General features: G+C 38.6%; 1 protein-coding gene across 2 annotated transcripts in view; it reads right to left on the bottom strand.

The window, feature by feature from the left end:
* The window catches only part of irx6a (iroquois homeobox 6a), a 42,740-nt gene that overhangs the window by 7,356 nt on the left and 10,609 nt on the right, over nt 1-24,775 (bottom strand). Inside the window, exon 3 of one of the 2 annotated variants that reach the window (XM_077714112.1) lies at nt 4,017-4,267. The gene's annotated coding sequence lies outside the window, so the exon portion shown is untranslated. Of the gene's footprint in view, nt 1-4,016; nt 4,272-24,775 lie in introns of those variants that run through there. The other variant, XM_077714113.1, reaches the window with a different exon arrangement.

Raw genomic sequence — 24,775 nt, 5'->3', positions numbered from 1 at the left:
ACATCGGGATTGAAATCTTCATATGTAAACTTTGGTATCAACAAATGCAAGGTTGAAAAAGCAAAAATCTTTAGTAAATTTGGTCAAACTAGACTCGGGCAGGTTTTGAGGGATTCCTACCATAGAAAGGAAACTTTAATAAATTAGGATCATTCGAAGATGAAGCATTATAACAACATTAATTTCATTTTAACATGTTGCTACACCATTAGCATATTACAGTAACCAAATGTTACAGAGTAAATCTTACTTTTGCCTCAATGCCTACTGGCAGTAAGCTTTAAGTAATGTCTACCATGATGAGAAAAAGAGCAAATCTACCACAAACTATGAATCTGATTTCTTTAGAAATATCTCCAGGGTGTGCAAATCGGCAATTATGCAATGAGAGAAGGTTGCAGTAACCAAAATGTAATTGCTCGCTATGGTGGTCGATGTTCTTTTACAAGGACATACAAGAGTGCCCAAGTGCATATGGACACACTCATGCATAATGCATCACCAGAAGTCATTGTACATCTCCCAGAAACAGGCTGAAATGAACACTAATTGCAATGGCAGACTGACCACTGCGTACACCTGCCTTTCTTCTGCAATGTGTCACATCACACAATGACATTTATTAAAGAATAAAAGAAGAAAAAGACGAATCAGGCCTGCATTTAGACTTGACGACTTTATCACACCAGAGGACATTTTAAGCTTTGCATGACCGTGGAGGTGTTTAGGTTATTAAAATAAATGTTCATTACGAATATTAACAAATACGCCTGAATGTAAAATCAATAAAATTGTATCATATGTATTGTATAATTCCCAGTGAGTACCATGTTTCTAGTTTTCAACTATTCCACTGGATAAAAAAGGAAATGCATCTTTTGTATCCCCTAAAAAAAGATAGTAAAATCTGGCATCCATGAAAAATAGGGTATAAACATTTTGATATTGTCAAAATACTATCTCCCGATTGGATAAGAGAAGAAAAGGCACAAAGCAGAACAGTCCTATCGTCACCTATACTATTTGTAGCAGTGATGGGATCAAGTCACGGATGAGCACACAAGCAAGTCACATTTCATTACCTTCAAGTCACAAGTAAGTCCCAAGTTATATTATCTTGGGCAAGCTAAGTCAAGTTCTATCTAAAGTCATCTTATTTATTCAGTTGCATAGCAGTATCTGGACTCTTTAAAAGAAAATACCACTAATCCATTGTGGGTAATTAATAATAAAATGTTTTGCAAATAGTCGTCAATTGTAACCAGCCCACATCTGGCTATTCTAGCTGCATTTCTCTGTGAACTTAAGGTTGAGAATTTATGTTATCATCATCAAAGGCCTTCACAATTTAAAAGGTGATGTTCTCCTCTTCCATTTTTTCTTTGGTAGTGACTAATAAGGTTGTGAGATGCAACCATTTTTCAATCAAAGCATCACAAATACTAAAAAGGTTAAGTCAACACTCAATAGCACCTAGTCTCCAAGTCTCCTATTTATTACATTTCATTTGCAGACTTAATGAACCCAACAAAGCCTTTTTTAAGGGGGAGTTTTTCCATCTAATAAAAGTGATAGCAGTATGAAATGATAATAAGCACACAGAGAGGAAGACGTATGAGTGGAGTGAGGAAGGAGCAGCACCTACCAAGAGTTGTGTGATCTCATTACATCCTAAATTGCTATGTGCCAATAAATCTGAAGGCCCCGCATCATGTGGAATTATGAAATACGCATACACATAGACCAGTCAGGAAGATTAGCTTTAAATTAGACAATGTGGAATGTGAAGTAATAAATTTTCTAATAAGAAATAATAGCAGACTGGTCAAACGTCAATGGACTGTTATGCTAAAATATACCATCTCTGGGGCATGTCAAAAAATTATTCATTGTCTCATTCAATCTGATGCCAAGTCAATTCAAATAATTCACTGTATGTACACACAGTTGAACAGAATCTAGTTGTTCCCTGACATTTGTTGATTTCCAAACGATAGTTCTAAAAGAATCCATTAAAAAATAAGAATAAACAAATCCACTTTTCCAAGGCCCTAACTGTCACGATCATGAAATCTATGGCAAAGTTTTAAGTCTTATTCCAACATTTTCAAGGTTAATGGCAAGATTCTTATTGTTGAAAAGAATTAGACACAACTGAAACACTCATACCCAACAAACAACTTATTTCTAATTCAAATTTTTTTAAACTTTTGAAGAATATATGCAAAACCCAACTTGTGAAGACTTCTCGTTTTATGTTGCATTCCAGAGAACCCAAACAAACAAAGGGATGCGTGTATTTGCTTAGGTGGGACATAGCATGTGCATGTGTGTACAATTGGTGTGTGTGTGTGTGGGTGGGTGTGTGGGTGTGTGGGTATGTTTCTGCACCTACTGGCTGGCAGAGCCCTTTTCAGGCTTTACTGTAAAGCTATTATCAGTGGTGGTGTCATAGATTTGTTGCTTGTCACACGGACACACACACACACTCAGCGACAGTGAGAAATAACTTCTCGTGGAGAGTGCTTGTGAGTGTCCAAAGGAGATGGAGTATGAAAAGGAGAAAATTGTGTCTATTTTCGCCCCCTGTGCATGTGTGCTTGCTTTGGTGAGGAAGGGAGTCCCCACTGCTTGCATGAGTTCATCATGTGCTGGCTTTTATCTCAAGGCCTTAGGGTCCTTTGTCTTGTTGTGTCTCGCTCTATTCCGGGTGTGTCAATAACAGTGTGGCAGTACGGTAAGAATAATGTACACTATATGAGACTACGACCTGCAACGCAATTTAATGGACATGAATAATAATATATATTTTAGAAACTACTTAGAAACTTACCTTGAAAAGTTAGGAGAGTGAAGTTGGACATCTTGAGGCGAATCTGCAGTTTGGGAGAACCATTTTTTCAAACTCATCCTACATGTGACAGAAACCGGAAAACAATTTCTGTTATTATTTCTTCCTTGTAATATTACAGACCAACATGTAAAATAGAAAGAAAGAATATGAAGAAGGGAAGCCTAAGAATTGAAAACATCCATACTTGAAGCTTATTCCTCGGACACTTTTGTGGTTAGCAAGTCTTCAGAGAGGCATGAAATGGGTACAGGAAAAGGCCAGGGTCCATCTGGTCTTGGTTCCCCGGTGTTTACTGGAGAGAGCTGCCAATGTGGATAACTACTCTTGATGTTTGCCTGCATAATCTGTTTTGAAAGGCTTTACTAAAACTTTTTGGTGTGGATTACGATAGGAAGTAAGGGAGCCAATTGCTGTAGAATAATTCTCACCATTGACAGTTCGTAGTGTTGCATTGTTTACCTAAAGAAAAGGATTGTTAAGGATTTTTCCCTTACTGCGTCATATGTGAATTTCGACAATGTGATTTTTTTTTCACCCCTGTGTTTGTTCTTCACTGGTGTCGATATTATTTTCATCAGTGTAACATTTAACACATGCTGAAAGTGCCACCAGAAGTTCATGTGCTTGTTATTTGTGGCACAAAGTTGGTCAAAGCAATGCAAAAGGCAGGAGAATGCTTGTTAAGTAAATCATGTTTGACAGAACAAATCAGTAAAATATGGAAGTGTTGCAAAATGTGTTACTTTGTTGTGAGCACACAGTATCACGTTGGGAACAAATAGGAAGGCGATTCAAGCAAAGGAACATAAGATCTCAAATTTCCTGAAGCTCATAAAATTTGGTATTTGAGGGAAATTAAAAAATGCTTGAAATCGGAACGGTTTCAACACTAAGCCCTAAGACATAAATCCGTGACAAAAGTCTATCTGTGTACCTCTCTAGTCTTTGGTTCAGCCAGTAGGAAAACCACAACTATGGATTTGTGTTTTAATTCTATATCTTTGACGCCAATGCAGTCTTACCAATAAGTATGCTTACCGCATGCTTGTACAGTGAAGGACTTTAGGAAGTCTTCATCGTCATTTTAAACAAGGAGGAAACCTTGTATATAGTCTTATAAATACAACATATCAGACAGATGTTGTGTCTGGTCCACACATACCTGGCATTGAGATGACTGGTCAGGGTCATCTGGGAATGTGGTAGGACAGAGCAATGAGGCTAAAGCCTTGTAGCCCCCAGTCCTCCCTCAGGGTGCGGGGGTCTTTGCCGCAGGCTTATCACTTCACACACATTGTCATTTCCTACAGTCTCTGTCCTACTCATCATTCGCCACAACCTCTTCCGCCTTGCTCCAGGGTCTCCTTCCATGACACCTCCTCGAGCCGTCGTCACGCTGGTCCAGAGAGTTTCCTACAGGAAGGAGAGGTCACTGTGTCTGAGTGAAACTCTGATAGAGAGACGCTGATAGGTGAGTGTTACACTGCTAAATGACATGAGGTAGCCCACCTCTGACCTGTGTGTCTTTGGAACACGACACTGAGGTGCAACTACTGAAAGGGATTCATGTTTGAAGAACACCTCTGTCATGACCTTCTACTTCAAACTTTGCAAGCCTGTAACTTTCTTGATTTTTTGTTCATTCATACTATTTGTTTTTTTTACCATTTACAGTTTTTTTTTACCATTTACAAGAATGGATAAATCTGACCAAATAAGCAATGCTTCCAAACATCAGCCCAGACTTCCAATGATATCTGGGATATATCCCATTTTAACCAAGGTCTTAATTGGAAGAAGCACAATGGAAAAAGCAAGACTATTATGTTAACATAGCAAGATCTGCAGTGTAACAAGTGTAGGGTTTTAGTATTTGATCCATAGTATTACAACAGCCAAAGTCAGGATGTCACTATGCTCATTCTCTTGGGGACCGAAGCCTTGAGTTAAGCATGCACACTGGTGACCTGATGACTTCATTACTATTCAGAATTGACGGTGAGAAGCCTAGTTGAGGTATATTCCCAGTCTAACTCATCTCAGCATCCGGGCATGGTATAAGGAGGGAAAGGGGGTTATTTGTTGAATGGTGGAACCCCCCAAACTATGCCAATACACACATTTTTACTTCCTCTCAAGAGATATGGGACCTCTGCTTTCTGTCAGGGCGTCGTCAGCTGTAAATTCTGTGGGAATTTCTACCCTTGTGCTACAGAAAACAAGACCTGAGTAGGATGCTACTAATCCTCTTCCAGAGCTGTGTTTCCCATTTGCACTACTCTCATCTTCTCCTTTTCTTCTTGTCCCAGTGGTCAATACTGTTAATTGGCCCACTCAGTCACTGGTACATTGATTGCAGACACTAATAAAAGGGCTATTGATTGCTACTTTGTATAACAGTGGTCTATGCAGGTAAGATCTGCCCTCTCCTACTATTCTGACAGCAACCTTTTCCTGTTTGCCCGGCTGTTATTGTCATAAATCATGTCGCTCGATGAAAGGGATGTTTTTCTTTTACACCCTTCACATTCAGATGAGGCTCTGGAGAGAAATTATAGTCTGTCTTTGTACACTCTTGCACAGGACAGTATGTATTGCTTTAGCCATTAAAAAATTGGAATCGATAGTTATGTTAAAAGCAAAATGCGGGTAAAAAAGTGGATTTTGAGATTTAGAGGTATTGAAGCTTGAATATAGTTGGATGTGATCACTAGATACTTACGAACAATTTTTAACACGACTCTAACAGACTCCAATTTCTATTTTTAAACCATTTATCCATTATTTCAAATTGACCAGCACACTTAATCTTAAATGAGCCAGAGCAGGCAAATGGGTGGGGGTTTAGAAGATGCTGAAAAGTGGAAATGGGCTCTAAGTACTTCCATCAGAGATTTAATTATCCCTATTAAATATTCACTAATCAATGGAATTTGTTTTAGCCGATCAATAGGTGGCAAGACTGGAGAAGGACATTGTGCATAAGTTAATATTTGCATTTCAAAGTTGCCTATGTCACATGACCTCATTGGAAATCTATACCATTTTGTTAGGTTGTATTTCATATTTAGTTGCTTTTGGCCCTTATCACTGACTGCTATTGATTCCTGTCCCTTTATTTACTGCCTTGTTTAACCACATAGTAACCCTCCAAGGATAATATGAGGCCTGGGTAACTAAAGATGACGCAAACAAGTTAATCCACATGATAATGTTTTAGATTCTGGCTGGACCAAGTCTACATTGCGCCATTTTTTTCTCTGAAGTAGAGTGAAAATGAATGTTTTTTGTTAAATTTGCTCTACAAATCCAATGGATTGACAAAACCAGGTTTACTGAAAGTTATGTAAGCCCAGCGTGCGTCAACATTTTTCTTCTTCTGTCAGGTTGTTAGAGCAAGTGAGACTCTGTTAAAGGGAATGGAAAGAAGCCTGCTTACATTAGAAGTGCATTAAAGAAAAACAAAACTACAAGCTGGTGACAAAGAGATTTAGGAAGGAAGAAAAGTTGAAAAAAATCCACAGACAAAAGAAGGTGGACCTGTGTTTTTACATTTATTAATGTGGATTAACTTTGTATTCCCTGTACAGATTTATGGTCTCTGCTATAGTGTCAAATGTAATTTTACCTGCAGTATGCATTCTACGAACCATATTACATGTGACATTATACATTCTACCATGTTCATCTGCAGCATTTTAATTGCTCCCTGCAGTATCTTTAATCTGCAAAAAAATCAATAAAGCTTTTACTCTGGAGATGGATTAAGGGCGGTGACCACATATTGATGTTCAAGTGTCGTTTCTGTAGAGGAATTTCTTGTTCCTCTTCACTTTTCCACAGTGAGACAGCACTAGAGGGCACTTATACTAAATCTTATAACACTTATATTAAATCTGAAACCTTATGTGTGCTTTAAAATACTATGATAAATACTATTATAAACCTTTTTATATGTATTTTTTATGTGTATTTGGAATTTAACTGATTTCTGACCTATTTCAACTTGTATATATCAATGCTTGACAACTTTAACACAGGGATGTCATCTTTAATTCTGATAAAATCAAGCTAATACATTAAGTTTAGTAGGAAGCATACTTCTACATTTGCATATTTCCAAATTCTTATGACTGTAATCATCCAATAAATAACTTATAAGATAGATTGCAAGCATCCACAACCATTGATGTCCGGTTGAGGTTTGAATGTTGTTTACAATTCCCATTCCAGTCCATATTCTACATTATGTTGTGATTTTCCGTTATGACCCCTTCTCTCATGTCTTCTTACCTATATAGATTTACTGTCTGTTCTTATTGGTCTTTGCCATTTTCTTCCATCTCTCTCATGGGGGTCTTACCTCCTCCCAGACAGCCCACAAGCCCCAGAGTCATATTTCAGGCTCTGCTGCTACTTAAAGGCCCATAATCTGCTGGTGGAATAGCTGCAGCGCGGTGGCCTTAACGGAAGCGAATGATTCACTTTAAGGACTCCTGCTGCTGTGGGACCCGGGGCTAGTGGCTGGTTAACGTTAGTGCATGCGGTGCGCAAGCCATCATTATTTATTTAACCCGTTAAGTGTTTAAAGTGGAAAAGCTCCACCGGGACTCAGCTTGGTTGATGAAATTATTCCGCACATATATATGGTTAAATCCTTTAGGGATACGAGTGAGGAAACACAGAGATGAGGACTATCCTTGTCTACATTTGTGAATGCAAAGTCACATGATACCAAAAAGATTGTGGTGGAACTCCGGACACCACAACAGCGGTAGTGGTGTAATGTTAACGCATTCGACCGTCAGAGAAGAATAATGTGCTAAGTGTTGGTGGTTCCACACAAATCCACTTCAGTTAAATGGCGAACAACAATTATTGATGTTTTGTAACATGGGAAAGACACAGATTAAGCTCAGTGTTTCTGTATTTGATACTCTAGCGTAGGGGTGGGCAAAATTTTCGGTCCGGGGGCCACATTGACGTAAAAAAAAATTGACACCTAGGTCGGGTCAGCACAAGATACGATACATATAAAAAAGTGCATCCGTTAACAGTAAATATGAAACATAAACAGAAAAAAGGACTAAAGTATTAACAGACTCATCACTCATCATTAAAGTAAAAAGTATAAAGTACAAAGTCAATTAAAAATGAATGTATTAAGAAATATTAAAATGTCATTTAAAAAAAGATAGAGCGGCTGTAAAACATGAAAAACAAATAAGAGTGGACAGATCTACTGCCACTGGCTTCCATGTGACGGCGCCATCTTGGGAAAATAACATAATTTGGACAACATCGGCGGGCCGGATTAAAGATCATAACGGGCCGGATGTGGCCCGCGGGCCGCAGTTTGCCCATGACTGCTCTAGCGGTTTGCATGGGTCAAAGGTTGTCTGCATCACGGCAGTAGATCCGGTTTGTGCGGCGTTTACTCTGGTAGCCAATCCACACTCTAGTTTTGTTCTACCTACAGTGTACCAGTAAATGTGTATTTATTGTTATGCACTTGGCACTTGATCAGAAACCAATCCCGGGTGAACCTTACATCTTCTAAAAAGTCAATGTAAAAGTAAACTGTACAAAAATTGATAGATGTATTTGTGCCTGTTGATCAGAGCAGTTGTGGATATTTTGTTATGATGCTATGTACATGTTGAATAGTGTCCATTAATAATTAAATAGTGTGTTTGGCTTTCCCTTAACATGTCAGTCCAGACTCTCGCCCAATGTAAAAACACCATTACACATCTAGAAGTAGCCGGCACTTGTTTACCTCTGGGAAGTCCCTGTCCTGTCTCACCTTTTACTCACCCCATCCCAACAAGTAGTCAGATCCTGTCTGTTGTATTGAAAGGAATGTAACAAGTCGGTTAGTCATATAGCACATAAACCAACTGACATTGTCCAAAATGAGAGCCAAGTGTCTGTCAAATCAATTCACATTCAATCCATTCTATAAACAATCATGTGGCAGGTGTTGTGTGACAGGTTAGTTCCTGAAATGTGTGCTATCAAACAAAGTCTCAGCAAAAAAAAAATTGAATGAAATTGAAGGGACTCCATTTTGTAAAAAAAATGAAAAAAGTCAGTGAAGAGATCATTTAAACGGTGATGGCTAACACGTGCTGAGAGAGAGATGAAAAAGAAGAGTGAGTGAGAAGGAAAATGAACAGATTGAATGGCTAATGAAATGGCTACCTCCAGGCCTGAATAAATTCTCTGGTCTGGCGATCCCCTCAGGATGCCGGCCTCCCAGGGAGATTAATGACCACTGGGCCATGCCATAATGAAGTAGTTTGCCTTGGCAATGCGCTGGCCAATTCATCATGGCGTCCACAAGTGGGCAGGCCGAGCACAACGTCTTCATAAATCCCTCCTTGCGCTTTCCTCCCGCAGTTCCTGATTTATGACTCCACACACTTCAAATAGTTTGACCCTCACACCAAATCCCACCTGGGCTGACCATCTCCTTCCCTAATCATCCAGGTCACTGCATTTGGTGTGGTGAGCAAAATACAACTGAACTTTGAACTTTAGGTTTTGAAAATATTGGACTATAGAATCATTTAACTCATGAACCAAAGAAATTTAAACAAATCCAAGTATTTTTCTTTCATTTATATCTAGGCATATGCATTAATACAGGTATGGGAAAACTACGGCCCGCGGGCCATATCCGGCCCACAAGGCATTTTAATCCGGCCCGCCGACGTTGTCCAAAATGTTTTTTTTTCTACAAGATGGCGCCGTCACGCGGAAGCCAGTGGCAGTATCTCTGTCCACTCTTATTTTTTTTCGTGTTTTACAGCCCCTCTATCTTTTTTCAAATTACATTTTAATATTTCTTACTACATTCCTTTTTACTTTACTTTGTACTTTATACTTTAATGATTAGTGATAAGTATGTTAATACTTTAGTCCTTTTTTTCTGTTTATGTTTCAAATGTACTGTTAACGGATGCACTTTTTTATATGTATCGTATCTTGTGCTGACCCGGCCCATCTGTCAAATTTTTAAAGCCAATGTGGCCCCCGGGCCAAAAAGTTTGCCAAACCCTGCACTAATACAATCAGGTATGAGACATCTTTTTCCTATCAGCACTTCACCACGTGTCTTTATGGGGGATTCATTTAATCTAGTCATAATTAGGAATGTCTCATTTAAAGCGTACAAAGCGACAATTCATAAATGCTTAATGTGTCATTGCCTATGAAGGGCATGCTTATGCGCACTTTTCTGCACATTTTTAATCCTGTTTACCACTTGGTGCTAATGACGCTAAGATTGCTCATTCTTAAATACATTCTCGCGAGAAATCTCCTGCATTTGTTCCAGGCCTGTGCCCTCATTGCAAAGCCATTCATCTTTAGCACATTAATGACTGAGGACTGATGAGCCGCAGTGTTTCACAAGTCATAAAGCCTGCTTCTTTGATAACCGGCAGTTCCATATGGAATAGCACCAAGGAAATTACAGGGGAACAATAAAGCATATTGAGGGTTATTTAGTTTAAAATGCATTTAATTGAACCTTGGTCCAATGCTGCGGAGCTGCGTTATCGTGTCGCCTCATTGTTCTGCTGCTTGCGCTAAATGATACTTCTGTCACGGCGATTGTTGCTTAACCTGCTAAACTGTATTAATGAGTTCAATATATTTAAAGAAATACTATTATTTTTCCACCAGAAGTATCACAAAGGTCGACTTTTATACGATTTCCAGGGTATTTGAAATGCTAAAACGATCACAATAATAAGCTTTGGTAAACTACATTTAGCCAATGATTAAGTCATATTTTAACAATTTTAATGGTTAAATAAATCCGTGCTTAAGGCAAATGAGTTTTGAGGTTACAAACTTTGGCTAAAAATGTTTTCAGACAGTTAAGAAAGCGATCAATTTCCATTCCAACTATTCAGTAATTAATAGTTTTATTTTTAATGCATTAAAATGTGCTTTTCATGGAAATTTTACTGTAGAATTCGACCTTGGAAACACATCTTTCTATGTCATACCCAGTATAGTATCTCGTTTGGTTGTCAAAGGCTCTGCGTCACCATTCTTCCTCGAGATTATTAATCTTAAAGCTACATTTTTTGTTCCAGAAAAGAACGCGGCGTGTAATTTTACAGTTAACATCGCCTTAGACGAAATCATCTCCTTTAGTCCCCAGTTAATCCTAGATATAGATAAAAGTAATGGGGGGTGAAAGAATTGAATGATACATATTTCTCTCCAAAACAAAAGAAGATATGCAGTTTAATTTGTAATTAGCTGCAGAGGTCAAAGACACCATCCGGCTTCTGAAGGTTATTCAATCCTTTCTTTGTTTTTCACCCTCCCATTCTCCTTAGTCGTCAACCTTTGATTCAGATTGTGACCTTGTTGTAAAGTGTGCTGTGCTAATTGTGTGCCCTGACGTGTGTGTCTTTGTGTTTAGAAGCCGGGCAGAAAAAAATGGGTATATTTACCCTCCTGATTGCTTGACAGTTTGGCGAAGAACGTGGCACATTTGTGTGTGAGGCTGGAAATATAATTTATTTCAGGGAAGGTGGATGGGGGTTGCGACCCCCAGACCCTCAAATGCCCCCGCCCCATCTGCCTGCCATCAGACAGCTTCTAGTGGTCCCAAGGGGGACCTGTGAAGTAGCGGAGTTGTAGAAAAGCAGCCCGTTTACATGTGTGTTTTAACATGTGTGAGTCTATGCTGGTATTGATCTCCCGCCTCCCAAGTCCTTCTCATAATGAAGTGGAACTACATCTCCATTACGAGCCGCATCGCCATTGGCTGGAGCTAATATGTAATTAGCTAGCGTGCCGTGAGCCTGTCACTATTGATTTCACTATCCAGATTACTTGTTACAAAAGAATAGAGCTGTCTGTGGCATAATTGAACAAGTTAACTCCTTGTCTCATAAAATGGAGGCCAGTATTGATTGCAACCGAGCACAAGGGGAGAGAAAGTGAGTTGTAGGCATAAGAGCAGGTGCTGATGCATTCCTTTTTTTCACGCCACCATGTCATCCCGACATGTGGGATTGAATCTTTTCCCGCTGAGTTGCAAGATCCGACACCCACAACGAACTACAAATGTCCATCAGCTTCACGATTCAACATGCACATTGCTTGTTCTCATTCCTCTTTTGTCGTATTTCATTTGGTTTGGCTACATTTTCCCTGTGTTTACTACTTATTGCCATTTGTTGAAGCAGCAACTCACAGACAAAACTATTACTACAATGGAAATTCAGACAAAAGGCACTTGGCCAACCTAATTTATTTCGATTTATAACTGGGAAGGCGGCGAAGTTGTTGAATGGTAGAAATAATGGTCATGGGGTCTTCAAGTTAGTATCAGCGTTTTTATGCAAGTGTAAAAAATAATTGCTTTAAGTTATGGAATGGATATAAAGTGAAGAAAGAAAATAACTTGGTGAGGTTGAACTTCTATAAAACCTACGACATTCTTCTGCAAAAACTACGACACACCCCTGCAAAAACTACGACACACTCCTGCAAAAACTAAGACACACTCCTGCAAAAACTACGACACACTCCCGCAAAAACTACGACACACTCCCGCAAAAACTACGACACACTCCTGCAAAAACTACGACACACCCCTGCAAAAACTACGACACACTCCTGCAAAAACTACGACACACTCCTGCAAAAACTACGACACACTACTGCAAAAACTACGACACACTCCTTCAAAAACTACGACACACTCCTGCAAAAACTACGACACACTCCTGCAAAAACTACGACACACTCTTGCAAAAACTACGACACACTTCTGCTCAAACCCTTAACATCTTATCACTCAGACAAAGACACGATAAACACTAAAAAAGGAGAAAACGGTAAAAAAACAGATCAACAGATCCTCCAACTCTATTCAAAATGTTAAATACACAGAGCATTATGAGAAACAATTAAAGTAGAAGACACAATTAAAGACTAGACTAAAATAGTATAATTGCCTCTTTAGCCAGTGAAAATTTGCCAGCAAATTGGAGCGCAATGTTTCACCTCAACAGCCGTTTTAAGGTTAACCCTAGTAAGTGGTGAATTAGCCGATCATTTTCGCACCATTCAGATTCATGACAGTACACCAGCTGTGAGATGTAATCAGGCAGCGAGGCGAGTAAGATGGCGATAAATTTATTTGATGTTGTTGTCCCTAAAACAGACATGGAAGCTACAGCGGTTACCCCCCGCCAATAGGGTGAGAGGTTAATCAAACGCGATTTCCGGCTCTATACTGCTGAGTGATAAGTAGCTAACCAATGGAGCCTGTAATTACAATCTTACAGAAAGCGGCCTGATCTGTATATAAATCTCACCATCCAATTACAAGATGTAATAATTCTGCACTCAGCCTGGTAATGAGATCTAATACCAGCACATGTGATAATCCCCTCTGGATGCTGCAGTGATCAGATGTTGGCTTTGTAATTAGACTGGCAGAAAATCATTATTTCGTGTTTAAAGAAAAAATGAGGCTGGCGGGAAGTTAATTTTCTTCCCATTCTTCCAAGCAAAGACACAAATTTAATGATTTAATCATGATTGTTAGCTATTTTGCAATCAATTTGTAATGATTGTGTCATAACAGCAGCTTTCAGGGAGGGGACACTGTCAAGTGGTGCCACGGATACGCTACAGTACGGCTTTGTTGATGCACCTATGATGTTTTTTTTGTTGCAAGAATCAACATTTCCACAACACAGCATTAGGGGTTAAGACTTGAAATAAAAAAAATAGTCTGGAAATACCTTGCATCTTTTTACTATTTAGCGACTTTAGCTCATCTCTCCATCTTTTGACCATCGTGAAACATATTGACAGAGAATTGAGTTTGCACTTTCAAGTCGATTTCTATAATGGATACTGTTTTACCATGGCCCTGCATGTCCGAGGCTTCAAAGGCGGCCTACTTTTTTGATCCGCTAATGGTAGAAAAAGACCAAAGTACCGTAAAATCGTCTGAATCTGAAATAATAATGCACTATAAATTGCTTTAATCGTATCATAAATTAACAATGGATTTGTAAAGGATTCACTTTGACTTTGCGACTTTTGAACCAATGAAAAGTGGATGAAGGTAAAATATTTTTGTTATGAGATTTCAAGTGTGAGATCAATAATTAACAAAGAAAGGATTTTGCTGGGTTTTTCTATTTTTTTTACTAATTTTAATGAAGTTCCTATTGTTTTATTGATTTCCAGTGTTTTCTTAATAATTTTAATGTTTTTTTCAGTCAATTTAATAAATAATACATCATATATAATATCAATTAAATAACATGCAAATAAAATGTTAACAGACAAGCCCAGCAACAGATGCCAACAAACTAATTGACAGTTGAATACAATACGTACTCCACAACAGTGGTCAGATCGTGATTACGTCCAAGCCAAATAACAATAAGTCCTGGAACACAATGAGCTCAAAATCAAAAAGTACTAGAACAATTATCATCAGTGTTTGGAAAAATTAACCTCCGTCTGTAGACCATTACGATTTACCCATTGCAAAATCCTATGTTCACTTATTCTCCAAACTTTTCACCTCAGAAAAGCTTACAAGTGATCTTTCAAAGGAATGTAAGGTGTTGAAGAAAGACACTGTTCTGTTTCACAAACCAACCCAAGATAATAACCAGGCACAGATCCCTTGATAACCCTTTTATTGTTGCGTCTGGTCTGTTATTTTCCCAGCACAAAACATTCTTTAGTTTCATTCCCGATTCATCTTTTCAAACATTGTTTTCACTACAGCAAGTATTTTATCTAACACTCCTTTTGGTTGAATACATTTTCGGACAAAGCCACAAAAAAAATTCAAATAATTCAATCAACACTAATTTAAAATGTCTCACATGTGTCTGGGTTGCATAAATCATGGAGGGTCAATACAAAACCGTAGTGTTGATTTTAATTTTTTATGACTAGTTATACACATAATAATCAATATCTGACCTTATCAATTATAAATGGTCTTTGCAAAGCTTTGGGGCTACCAGGCTATGACTCCCTCTATTTTTTTGTGTTCGTGACTAAGATGAGACTTCTGTTAGAATAGGGAACATGTAAAGTGTAGAAGTACTATTAACTTCCAGTGGAGATGTTTTTCTTACTTTTGGGGGAAAATGTATCCTACCCTCGACTACGGTCTGGAAATAAAAGATGTGTGGATTGCCGAGATGATAACCAACTTATTCTCAATTCCAATACTTAAATAAACTGCATTAAATTATAGGTGACCACAAGCCGGTGCTCATCTACAGCAAAGATGGAGTCATGGTCGCCGGTCTTTTGGTCCCCGGTATTTTGGTCCCTTTTGGTTCCGGTCTTTTGGTCACCGGTCAAATGGTGACAGAGACTTTACTGTCGAAGTCAGCTCTCAAAATTATATTCATGAGAGAGCGTTTAATATCAAAGAGAGTGTTTAATATCAGAGTACTTTTTAATATCTAAGTACATTTGACCGGCGACCAAAGACCAGAGTCCAAAAGACCAGAGACCAAAAGACCAAAGACCAAAAGACCAAAAGACCAGAGACCAAAAGACCAGAGACCAAAAGACCAGACACCAAAAGACCAGAGACCAAAAGACCAGAGACCAAAAGACCAGAGACCAAAAGACCAGAGACCAAAAGACCAGAGACCAAAAGACCAGAGTCCAAAAGACCAGAGACCAAAAGACCAAAGACCAAAAGACCAAAAGACCAGAGACCAAAAGACCAGAGACCAAAAGACCAGACACCAAAAGACCAGAGACCAAAAGACCAGAGACCAAAAGACCAGAGACCAAAAGACCAGAGACCAAAAGACCAGAGACCAAAAGACCAGAGACCAAAAGACCAGAGACCAAAAGACCAGAGACCAAAAGACCAGAGACCAAAAGACCAGAGACCAAAAGACCAGAGACCAAAAGACCAGAGACCAAAAGACCAGAGACCAAAAGACCAGAGACCAGAGACCAAAAGACCAGAGACCAAAAGACCAGAGACCAAAAGACCAGAGACCAAAAGACCAGAGACCAAAAGACCAGAGACCAAAAGACCAGAGACCAAAAGACCAGAGACCAAAAGACCAAAACACCAGAGACCAAAAGACCAAAAGACCAGAGACCAAAAGGCCAGACACCAAAAGACCAGAGACCAAACGTCCGGTCAAGGTTTGTGTCATTCAGCCACGATGCCGTTTGGTAGAAAAGGAGAAAATTATGAGGATTAAAAAGTTCATCCATAGACTCTTGCCTCCATTAGTAGAGCAGATGTTGATGATGGGCATACACCAGGGATTTGGTGGCATATGCTGAGCCCCCTGGCAGACTTGTGACAAAGCACTTACCGTGGAGAAGGCAAGCCAAGTTATGGTGCGGTCCCACACCCAGAGGCTGTGTCCCGAGGCAATGCTACTAGGCTGGGATGGACCGTGCGGATGATTGGCTCCTGAGTTTTTGTCTTCTGTTCCCCTATGAACCTAAAAGCATTTCCTAATTTTTGGTGATGCTCTTTGATTGATTTTAACCTGCTCAAGGGAATGTTGGAAATAATTTGATGGACTCTATTGTTAGCATGACCTATTTTCCACTGCAATCTTTGTCTTTAGAAAAATAGGTACTAGTTTAATGATTTAGGTGTTGGTGTGTTTAATCGGAACTCTTTAATATTTTTATTTTTTGTCTTAAAATTTTGTCCAAATGGGAATATTACCCCACAATAAAAGATGATCTTGTAACAATGCGTTTGTCGACTTTTAACATTTACAGTTCAAGTTGGTATTGAAAGATAAATAAGTAAAAAGCAAAGCTTTGTTTTCCAAGCCTTTTTATTGTTATTGACTTTCTTGGGTTTAGGCTTTCTGAATTCTGAAATCTCCACACTTTAAAAATGAGTTGGTTTGTGAAGCAGTCTGCATTAGATCCCGTTAGACCTCGTTTCACCTGACTGACAGAAAGGCTGTGATGAGGCCCCATTAGACCGACACCCTATTCTCTCTGGCCCACCTATTTGCTGTTCCTCTTCTTCTCATCCTGTCTCTTACTTGCTCTTGTTCTTTCCGACCAGGCTAACCTCAGGAGACCCCTTAATGCACAATCTTCGAGAATCCAGTCAATCACACGCAATGATGTTAAAACTTCCTCCAATGAAGAGCCTTCACTGCTCTTCACAGAGATGACCTGAGTAAGGCAGCTGATTAAGGGGTGATATCCGAGAGGTTGATCTCAATTTATGGCCTTTCTAAAGACGACATTTTCAGGATTCTGCAGTCTGCTTAATGTGACTGGTTTCCCCTTGGATCACATATAATGAAGCCTTAGCAGAATATTATGGTGGGCTTTCCCAGAATTACTTTTTCCTCACATAGTACCATACTACAATCCAGGTTGAGATAAAACAGGACCACGGACAGCGCAAGCAAAAAGAATAAACTATTTGTATATATTCTTAAAGACATGCAGTTTATGAATTTCATGACATCATAATAGTACTCAAATATCACGTCTTGTGTTTGTTATGCTGTCATATTTGATTGATGATAGTGTTAACATTCTACCAAACAAACTGAGTATTGTCGCAGGCTTCAATTCATCAACATTCCTTGTAAATTTAGAAAGCCATTATTCATGCTGCCTATGTAAATTATTTTGTCCAACATGTTTTAGGAAAGATTCATTTCTCTGCCCCATTTTTCACAGATTCTAAATAAAAGCGTGGACAGGAATACAACATGCATTCTTTACAGGATGAAAGTCTGCCAGGTTGTTAGCAATTTTCTTTTGCAGGTTAACTGATGATAATTTATTGAAGTACATTAACATCACAACAAAAAGAAACTCTACATACACATGGTCGAAAACACAATCTGTTCATTGTTTTTTTTTTATTTGTTTATTTTTCCCCTAAAAACTAAAATTTGTTTTTCGTGTTTTACAGCTCCTCTTTTTGAAAATTATATTTTAATATTTCTTAATACATTCCTTTTTACTTTACTTTGTACTTTAATGATGAGTGATGAGTATGTTAATACTTTATTCCTTTTTTTCTGTTTCTGTTTCATATGTACTGTTAACGGATGCACTTTTTTATATGTATCGCATCTTGTGCTGACCCGGCCCATCTGTCAAATTTTTAAAGTCAATGTGGCCCCTGGGCCGAAAAGTTTGCCCACCCCTGGTCTAGCTACTTATCTCATTCTTTAAAACAAAGTATATGGAAGATGATCTGTAATGAAAAAGATGAAATAAAGAAGAACATCTGCACTGGAAATGTGCCCTTTTTTTGTTATTTGACGTGATAGAGAAAAGCGGAGACTGAGAATGGCATGGCCACCAGAACAGACTTTTGTTTTGAGTATTTTGAATGCATTGTTACTGAGCTTGCTAGATGCTCCTGGATATTCTCTTAACAGGCTTATGTGAGTCTCTTTTATGTGGAAATAAAAGAAGCAACCGTAAAATCCCATCCGATACATCACAAAAGACTAAAATATGGGGGTGGTGAACGGTCAAACAAACAGTCTTTTTGTATAATGGTTTTGTATGGCAAATGATATTAAATATAGTCGTGGTATTGTTTGAAATAATCATGCCCAAAGTGTCCAAAGTTTATTTATTTTTTTACTTGAAGATTAATCTAGTATTTGCCCATTTTAACAGTCCAAAGGAACCACAAACCACAGCATAAGATTTATGCTCTAAAAATGAGCACATAATGGGAAATATTGAGCACATTTTGTGGTACGTTTGAAGTGAACACTTAACTTTGAGAATTCAATCCAACTTGATAGTTTTAATCACAAGCATTATTCAACAAGAAACCATGTATCCAACCTCCGGGCACAGCATAAAATATAACTTGATATTTTACGATTGAAAACAGACTTTTAATTCACTTCTACAAGTCATTCTTCACTTTTCCCTCACTATGACATCACAATTCAGTTAATTTACCTTAAAAAAAGCACCTTTACTCTGAGATTCAGTTTCTTTGCATCTTATTTATGTATTTTGTCTGTCTTTCTTGATTATAGTTTGAAAGTGCATTATCACTAGACGTGTAAAACTTCTGATGTCATAATCCATAGTCCCACAGTTTAAAAACCACAATTTAACCCATGGTATGTGAAAAAGATCTAAACAAGCATTCTACTGGCCTTTTAGTACCTTAACCTCTTGAGAAAGCTCACCCACATCAGTATTCTAACCCACAACTTTCACCACTTCTCATTCCATCCAGCCCAGGATTTATTTTCATACTATGAGGGTATGATAGCCCCTTAATAATTCATATTTAGAGTGTATACCCATGCACTGAAAAATTCTGATTCATCCTCCTGAGTAGCTGCCCACCCTCCTGCATGATTTAAGTCTCAGAGTTTTTGTTGCAGCTTACTTGTACTGTCTGTGCAATGCTTTCTTGACTAGAGCTGTCAATTTGGGGGCCTCTAAGAGGAAAGTTTGTGTCGGAGGACAAGAATGTCTTTTCTTTTAACTGGCATGCTTCATGTCAAGAATCTAGACGGACTTGGATTCAACTTTGAAAAGAAGCAGACATTGGACTTCCGTAGACTGACTTTCCATTAGAGGTGAGCAGAAAAAGTCATGTGAAATTCACACTTCTTAAAATGTCTTACAACTGTATATAACGGACTCAAAGGGCCCAAGATTGACACGAACAGAGAAAATGATAAAGCAGAAAACCCAGCACAATTCAATCCAAACACACACTGTATATTCCTGTATACTTTTTCTTTGTCTAACAAGAAGCCAATCTCATGGATTTTTCAAAAGATTTGACAATGCACGCAGGATTCGCCTTGACTTGAGAGTAAAGATTTGCTTTAAGAGTAAGCTTCATCTTGACTCAACTACAGAGAAATAAGGAAAAATATTCTGGCCATTTGTTTTTAGGAATATTCACATAAAACTTGGTTTTATTCACAATTCATAGAAGAATGGAGCCGAAGATCGACAGGTGATTAGTTACAATGTTGGCAATGGAGCAGACAGAAACATCAATTCACATCGTTCCCCTTACTAAAACTTACAATCCATCCACCAGTACATAACAACTATTCTCGCCTCCCAAATAATCAATTTGACTCTCACTAAAGGAAACATGAGTCAAGATACCATTGAACATAAACTCTTTGGGACACTAAATAAGGATTTTTTCCCGTGCAAAATTATGGTCTGAAGACCTGTAACCAGACTTGTGTGTTTATTCTTTATAATACTACAGTGTGCTGGAAGTAGGAAGAGGAAATGATAGTGGTTCTCCCCGGAGAACGCCGCCCAGAGGAGGCACGATTAGGAGGTGAAGCAGTCAAACAGTCGGACCAAATGTGCCAATGCACTATGATAACCTCAGGCTGTTCTGAGCCAGCAGGACTGACAGGCAAACTCTGCTTATAGCAGACTTGAGCTAGATTATTTATCATTTCCTATAACCATTCTACTGTACTGCGACTCATTTGGTGTTCAGGTGTGTGAACACAGAGTGCTCTGACAGACTCATGTTAGACCCTAAAATACAAAATCTTTCCCCTCACCCAAAACTACATTTTACTGTCACTTTGTTTTACCATTTTTATTTACTTTACAGAAGACTAGTAAAGAAAACGATGTGCACTGAGCAATTGAGTGCTTATGCAATGTTTGGGGCTTAGCACCTTTTCCCCAAAAATATTATTTAGATACCGCATTTTCCGGACTATCAGGCGCAACTAAAAAAACTTCACTTTTCTTAAAAGCCAGCAGCTCACCCTATAATTCAATGAGTCTTATATATATGACATTTTTGCGATTTAGGTCATGATAAACAAGTGTAAAATGCAATGTTTTTTCTTTGATACCAGCCCAACAGTAATCTTTGGTTGTATATATCAATATTACACACGTGCAAGTGCATGGATGACACACCTCTTAGCCGGCAATGGTTTTCTTTCATTTTTTTTTTAGCTGTTAGCGTCTACCCATATGCTATTCGTGCCTAGGAAATCAACACTAGTATTTTTTTCTGTGAACAGCTTGTTCTGTTTTTTTACATTCTTTGGTAGTGTGAATTCTTTAATGGTTTCCTCAACTGATAATTGCTAAAGCAATGTGTTTTTAGGCACCTGGGCCTCTAACCTTTATGGAACTGAACCTTAATAGTTCCTGACACTTATTTCAGTAGTTCTCAAATACAAAGCCAATTCGGTACATAGAAGAACAATGATCTTGGCATGAATTCTGAGATGTCGACTATTGTTCTCCCAGAGATAATTTGAAGCAGGTCAGAAGTGAGCACGTCCTAATATCATTGCCAGGTGAATTAAACAAGGCCCCTGGGCTTGGCGGAGTTGGGGGTTCTATTTTTACAGCGCCTGTGAGCACTTGACGCCTTTTAATTGAACACACATTTATTATGCTAGGTTCAGCTGGAGTGTGACGGGTATGATGAGGCCTCAATTAGAACCATTAACAAGTTAATTGCACTCAAAGTCAACAAGGAAGATATTGTTTTCTCTGCCGCTGGATTGGACCTAATTTTTAAAGCGCCCAGTGTCCATGTGGGAAAATGCACTCATGCATTGAAGAAAATGATGATGAAAGCTCTCTTTTTCAGCTGTCTACTTCCCTCAATGACATCTCAAACCCTTTAGCCTGTGAAAGCTAAATTTCAGGATACGTGCTACCGTTTCAGACAGCCGTTTCGATATAACTCGTCTTCCTTTCACGTCTGTCTTGATGCAAAGTATAGAAAGAGAGTCAGAGTGTCCCAACCATGATGGCTTCTTTTCAGCATGAGATCATGTTGTGACCATGCAGGCCTGTGCCACAGCTGATAGGTTTGAGTGTGTCTAACCCAATGATCTGTGTACTCACATTGGCCTACTGGGGTAAGATCAGTTCGTCAACCCTGTCTTTGTCACCCTGTGAAGAAAGGCTTACCCGAGGACCTCCCTGTTTACTTTGGCCTCACAATGGCAAACTCTAAACTCCTTTTGTAGGCAAGATTTAGGCTAGATTTACTTCAATTTTATCGGCAAGGCTCCCCTTTCATCAGCTTGGAGGTCTAATGCCCTTAACTGGCTTAACCTAGCTCCCCTTGTGATCCTCACGCTCCAGTACCCACGCCGTCTTTGGCCCCCTCGCCACTCCTTCTTATCCTCAGCCTCTTGCTTGGCCCTTTAAGCAGTTTGTGAATCCCGAGCACCACCAGGGGTTTTACAGTGGCAAAGAATTGTGGAGCACGCTCAGTGACACCTGAAAGTCATGTTTAACATCCCATAAGGATGTTGCATGTCAGTATGTACACCATTCTATATAGCAAGGGTGTCAGACTCGGGTTGGTTCGCGGGCCACGTTAACGTCAACTCGATTTTATGTGGGCCGGACGATCTTAGATATAATATTTAGATATTTTTGTTCATAAATGGATTAAAAGAACTGGATTAAAAGCCCTGAATATTCTGTATTTTACAGCAAAAAAAAAAGACCGCTGTAGTACAACTTTTTGTCCCTAAAGTAAACTTATGGAAAAATAAAGAAACTGATAGTCTAATGTATAATGTATTTTTTTTTCTGTTTCTTTGATCGTCTATCATTTTGGATCATATGAGAACTTGATTCTTTCTGCAAATCTAACCTACAACATGGCTTAAATTACCACTCCGTTGTCATATTCCCAATTTTGTTTAATTTATCTATTAAAAGGGACAAAATATATTTTATCACCATATACTTTTTGTCAATAGGCTAAATGAGCTAGATGCAATTTAAATCCAGCCATTTCTCTTGCAAATCTTGTAATCACCAGACAAAAATATTTAAAAAAAATATATATATATATAAATAAATCAACCATCAAGTAGCTCACAGCCTGTGTACATCTCATCTCACTTTAAAATGGCTTCTGTGTGAGCCAGCATTGTCATGTCATTATTATGTAATCTCGACCATTTAGATTATTCAAATGCCACCCAAAAGTGTCATCGGTGGTGCTGGTGTACCTTTTTTTGGGGACCTGTCACTTATTTTAGGAGGGAGCATGGGTACTCTCTTTCCAGCTAATTCCACCCACTCTCTCGCTCAAACTCGTCCTAATCCAGAGAGCGTAAGCGTGAGTTTTACCTTTGATGGGTCGGGGATTAAAGCAAATCTCCATATCTTTGGTGGATTTCAAACGCGGCTTGAACAATGATGCCAGCCAGTGGCAAGCTAATGAGGCCTGCGGTGGATTGGCAACTTTCAGATTCAACCTGATTAGAAGCAAAGCCGTTATTGCTCTACCACCCCTTGTCAAGTATGTCGCTCGCTCCCATTTTTTTGCCTTTCATTTTTCCGTTTCTCATTCATTTTTCTCCTTACTCTCGCTCTCAAGTAAGTGAGGCCTGACTTAATTAGTGGGCTGGAAGAGTGAGTGTACCTTTCACATGGCGCTAATTAAAAGCTTTGCACATTTCTTTTCACTAAATTAGCGACTGAGTGCATCACTCCTCCCTCTGATTCAACTCCATTTCTCTGACCGGAGGGAGGTGTTATTACAAGGGCTGTTGACTCTGCGGCTTTAGCATTCCGTGCATCTCTGTAGTACGGAGCTGATAGCTTAATTAAACATGCAAATGGGATCTATCGAACATGTCTGAGCCGTGCTGTTATGTCGTGTCAGATGGTCCTTCTTTGTGTCGGGGCTTAGGTTTTTAAATCTAATTAAGCAATATCAGTTTGTGTAAAAAATAATGTGAATTAAATCAGATCTCTTAATGTGATTGATCATTTATGTATGCTGTGTATTAGATCTTTTTTTCCAACAGTGGGTGAGGATATAAAAAAATATTATTCACATTTTACAGATAATTACATTTTCATTTTGTTCTAGCAAAGTTGGATTTTATTTTTATTTTATTTTGTAATCTAAGCAGAAAATTTCTAGACAAATGTCTGTAGTGGGTCAGATCTGGACTCTAGTTTTTCTAATCAAAGTCAACAAAATGCAAGAATACAGTAATAATTTATCTAAATCCCTTGTATTCCATTTAGAATAATGACATCTTTCTAGATAACTCCTGTTTCCATGGAGACGAACAAACTAAATACCTTATGTATGACAACAAATTACCCTAGTACTTATAATACAGAAGTGAAAGCCCCCTATCAACGATCACCATAACAATATGTAATGACTTCTGTCTTGACATGTTGAGAGGGTTTATACGACCACTTCTTGATTGACGGATTAATACTTCTTGACAACCAATGTGGTATTGCAATGCATATTATAGCGAAATGGGGAAAGTCTTGTCCTCCTCTTTTCCATCCCCCTCAGGCAAGTCAATGGCCGAGCCATGCATTATATGTCATGCATCTTAAACATGTAAATGGTTGGCAGTATGAGATTTATTTTGCAGTTTTGAGCAGTAACAGTTAGGAAATAGGCTAAACCAGGCGTCACCAACTTTGGTTAGTCCTCAAGGTCGTCTATATCTTCCCCTTCTACCACACCTGAATCAAATGACATCAGAAAGCTCTCCAGTATCCTGATAACAATCCTGATTATTTGATTCAGGTGTGTTGGTGTGTGCCATGGGGTGCTGAAGCATATCCAAACTGATTTGGGGCATAAGATGTACAACTATTTCGACTCACAATGGGACCATCACTCAGTGGGAATCGACCCAACACCACCTGCGAATGGATTTGCCATTCAATGGGACTTTTGCTGCTTAAAAAATAGTTAAATACTGAAATAAATAAACTCTGATAATTGCATGTGCTGTTACAACAGGAAATTGACAATAAAACTTATCAAATAGTTGCAATAGGAAGACATTTGTCATTTACAAAGGCATAATTTTGTTCACAAATCTTTTGCTGCTTCAAAAATCTAAATATTTGCATTAGTACTTAACA

The sequence above is a fragment of the Stigmatopora nigra genome, chromosome 3 (genome assembly GCF_051989575.1).
Source record: "Stigmatopora nigra isolate UIUO_SnigA chromosome 3, RoL_Snig_1.1, whole genome shotgun sequence".
NCBI lineage: Eukaryota > Metazoa > Chordata > Actinopteri > Syngnathiformes > Syngnathidae > Stigmatopora > Stigmatopora nigra.
This window is presented reverse-complemented; position numbering and strand designations above follow the sequence as displayed.